Source organism: Peromyscus leucopus, chromosome 12 (assembly GCF_004664715.2).
Source record: "Peromyscus leucopus breed LL Stock chromosome 12, UCI_PerLeu_2.1, whole genome shotgun sequence".
Taxonomy (NCBI): Eukaryota; Metazoa; Chordata; class Mammalia; order Rodentia; family Cricetidae; genus Peromyscus; species Peromyscus leucopus.
The window spans coordinates 75,528,408-75,532,846 of NC_051073.1; the positions used below are offsets into that span (position 1 = coordinate 75,528,408).

General features: G+C 41.9%; 1 pseudogene; it reads right to left on the minus strand.

Annotated features, from left to right (window-relative positions):
• Positions 1-1,843: 1,843 nt before the first annotated feature.
• Positions 1,844-4,183, minus strand: LOC114687897 (annotated as a pseudogene).
• Between the last annotated feature and the right edge of the window lie 256 nt (positions 4,184-4,439).

Sequence of the window (4,439 nt, forward strand, 5' to 3'; positions counted from 1 at the left end):
AGGTCACTGTTCTTCAATGGCATATGACTGATAGTCCTAAAGACCTACATTTCAAATTTACCAATCTCTATTGAAAAGAGGTATAGATTTTTAAATGATTCCTATGTTGACCTAAGTATACAACCAATCAAATGTCCATGCCTAAAAATAGCCAGCATTGTTCTCTAGAATATTCTAGCTATTTTACCATGGTCAGTGTATACCTGTTTAATGAAATGAACCCCAGAATTCTTGATGGATTAACATTACATATTAAAATGTCTAGTATTATAAGATCATTGAAAACATACAATCTTAATTAACAGCTCTTCACAAATATGAACATCTCTATATTTAGGTTTTGAACAATTCATGAAGACAGCTATAGCTCTGAAAGAGGTCTTCTAGTCACAACCCTGGAGCAGTTCTGGGGAGCTAGCCTCCTCTGGACTGTATTTCAAAGTATTTCATTGAGAATAGAATATACATAATATATAATAAAACATAATTCTAACAACACAGAAGTTATAAATATTTAAAGATATTTTGAGAAACATTAACCAGTCTAATTGAAGTATTCAATGGCTAGTAATGTCATACCTCGATTAAAGCAGTTCCCCATTATACTCTAATTCCAAAACAATATCACTGTATTTATAAGCGTAAACAGCCACAACTCAGTGTATACTGGCACTCTGCACTGAGGTGCGAACGTATCTAAGTACATGTCAGCAGCATGTCATAGAACGTTCATTGTGAACTCATCATACTGTGACATCCAACAGCTGCTATCTAGGCAAGTCAGCTCATATAAGTCCAAGACTACAGCCTGGGTTATTTTAAATGCCACTGTACTTTACTTCATGATGGCCAACTACAAAGTAAATGTTTTCCCTACACACACACACACACACACACACACACACACACACACACACACACACAACTTGCCCTCAAGGAAATGGATGCACTACAGAATTTCTCTGTGGTGTCTATTAAATGGCAGAAGAGTGAGCAACATGAGTGAACTCAGGTAGCATGAGGTTTGTGTTGGTTACTCATGTAACTAACAGTAGAGAATGTATTTATTTTCACTGTTTACCTTCACTGTTTACATGAGAAACTATAGAAGGGCCCTAGCTTAGCAGAAATATATGATCTTCCTCCAATATTTTCAACCTGCCTAGTGCCTATCAGTTAGTGATTCTCTGGTTAGAGGACCACACTGAGAGGTGAACAAGGCTTCCATATTTTCTAGAAATGCTCAGATTCAAAGTCACTCAGAGCCAAATTGTCATATAATGGTTGGGATGAATAGGAACTTCCCTTCCACTAGCCAGGCCTGGATATGTCATCACGAATTGACAAGAACAGTAGCCAGGTGCATTGGTAATATAATAAACAGTGCCTGTACATGTCATTTTCTAGGTGACATCCTCATTGACCATTTATTAATGGCCTTTATTAATTCTGGCTAAGATAGGGGTAATGACTACAGGAGCTATGGTGATATTTTATTTGTACTGAAATGTGATTTTACTTGTATGTTTAAATATAGTTGCCTGGGGGTCAGAGCTAATAGCAAGCCATAGCAGAAGCTGGGTGGTGGTGGCATACACCTTTAATCCTGATCACATGACAGGCAGATCTCTGTGTGTTCAGGAATACAACCAGCATGGAGACACACACCTTTAATCTCAATACCAACCATAGAGACCTAGAGGTCTGTATAGATAGGCAGTGACGAGGAGGTCATGTGGTTGGGTTTACAACCAATAAGAAGGCAGAACAGAAAGTCAATAAAAAGACAGACACACAGGAAGTAGGCCTCTTTCTGAGGGGAAGAACGGCAGTGGCAGGAAGGTTAAGAAGGTGGTTTTAAGGTTAAGAAGGTTGATTGTGTGCAGGAGGAGACGGACTCTTGCTTAATCTTGGGCACATGCGCGGCGGGCCACCACTGTAGGGCGCCACCACCACAGGGTGGCTGCCGTCCGGGCTGCCTTTGCTAACACTGATGACCGTCGGGCTGCTGTACTCGCTGCCAGGGGTGCTCAGCGACGCCTTCAGCACAAACTTGCCCATCAGCCCGCCACCTGGCGGCTGAGGTTGCTGTGGCGGAATGTACACAGGGTCCAACTCGGGCCGCAGGAGCTCGGCCACGAAGCCGCCCGAAGGGCTCACGTCATTGATGTCCGCCAGGTTGAAGGGGGCCGTGGGAGGTGGCGCAGACTCTCGGGGGTAGAGGAGCCCTCCGCCTGTGTTGCCGGCAGCCACGCCCGGGTCACCTCCGGCCCGGATCGGGTAGCTGAAGCTGCAGGTGGAGGGCGCGCTGGCAGGGCCGCTGCTCGCCGGGGAGGACGAGGATGAAACTGAGGCCGAGGAGGTCACAATGTACAATGGTTTATTCCCAAGTATGCCTTTAAGCAGAACAGATGTGTTTTTCTATATAGTTCCTTGCCTTAATAAATATGTAATATAAATTTAAGCAAACTTCTATTTTGTATATTTGTAAACTACAAAGTAAAAAAATGAACATTTTGTGGAGTTTGTATTTTGCATACTCAAGGTGAGAAATAAGTTTTAAATAAACCTATAATATTTTATCTGAAAAAAAAAAAAAAAAAAAAAAAAAAAAAAAAAAAAAAGAAGGTGATCTGACCTCTTAGTCTTTTGACTCTGCATTTGGCTCTGTGTTTCTTATTTAATAAGACTGTTACATCTACAACAGTACCTATACACATCATTTTCTAGGTGACATCCTCATTGATCATCTGTACAGCCTTTATTAACTCTGGCTAAGATAGGGGTAATGACTACAGAGCATCGAGAACGCACTATACCTGTTCATGCCTTTCTCACCAAAGTCCTATCTTCTCTACATTGCTATGCTTTCTTTTTTTTTTTCCAGAAAAGATCTCTGTAGTTTCTTTTGTTTTTTACTCTTGCTTTTTGGGGGCCCACCATCCAGCTCCTAAATAAATGACATAGAGGCATATTCTTTCTTAGGAATGCCTGGCCTTAGCTTGGCTTGTTTCTAACCAGCTTTTTTAACTTAAATTATGCCATCTACCTTTGCCTCTGAGCTTTTATCTTTCTCTGTTTCTATATACCTTTCTTTACTTCTTACTCCACATCTTACTGTGTAGCTGAGTGGCTGGCCCCTGGAGTTCTCCTCTCCTTTTCTTGCTCCTTGACTTCTTCTCAGATTTCTCCTCCAATTCATTCTCTCTGTCTTCCAGCCCTGCCTATCCTTTCTCCTGCCTAGCTGTTGGACATTCAGCTCTTTATTATACCAATAAGGTGTTTTATGGAGACAAAGTAACATAGCTTCACAGAGTTAAACAAATACAGCATAAAAAAATGCAACACATCTTTGCATCATTAAATAAATATTGCACAGCATAAACAAATGTAACACATCCCAAGCTAATAATCCACAACACAGCAGGTCTTTGGTATTTCCTTCAGTCTGCAGAGATAGTCTTGCTGTCGAGTAACCATTCTGTACACTATGAAGATTTGTCACTGTGATTGGTTTAATAAAGAAGATGACTGGCCGGGCGGTGGTGGCGCACGCCTTTAATCCCAGCACTCGGGAGGCAGAGCCAGGTGGATCTCTGTGAGTTCGAGGCCAGCCTGGGCTACCAAGTGAGTTCCAGGAAAGGCACAAAGCTACACAGAGAAACCCTGTCTCGAAAAACCAAAAAAAAAAAAAAAAAAAAGATGACTGGCCAATAGCTGAACAGGATAAGCTTATGTAGGAGAGCCAAACTGAGAATGCTGGGAAGAGAAAGGGTGGAGTCAGAGGAGTTGCCAGCCCGATGCAGAGGGAGCAGGAGATGTAGGCGACATGCTAATAAAAGTACCGCCACATTGCGAGCATAATTAAGGTACATGGGTTAACTTAAAATGTAAGCTAGTTAGTAATAAGCCTGAGCTATTGGCTGACATTTATAAGTAATCTTAAGTCTCCATGTTGATTATCTGGGATCAGGGGGTCGGGAGAGGAAAACTCTGCCTATAAATGGCACCCAACTTCCAGGGCCATGTTCCTCCACATAAAGCCTGAGCGAGCTTTAAAAAAGGTTCTAAACACACAGAAATGGAGCCAGTCATGACTTCCTAGTCTTGTGTCTCTCATACCTGCTGCAGTACAGTGACAAAGCTCCTGGCAATGGCCAGCACACCATGAGCTAAGCCACATGGTGGGTTCCCATCACACGGGGCACGGTACAGAGAGGTATCTCCCAGCAGCATACTGCATGGCAGGTTTAGGGTTTTTGCAGACAGAAAAGGTTACAGATACACAGTAAAGACAGATTCAGATGAAGAAGACTTCTAAATGGATAACAGCATGTTTTAAAATATGCATACCCTTGGGATAGAAAAGATAAAGTGTAGAGAAAGTCCTTTAAAAAGGAATACAGTAATTAAAAAAATATAACAAGTCACATAAAAAT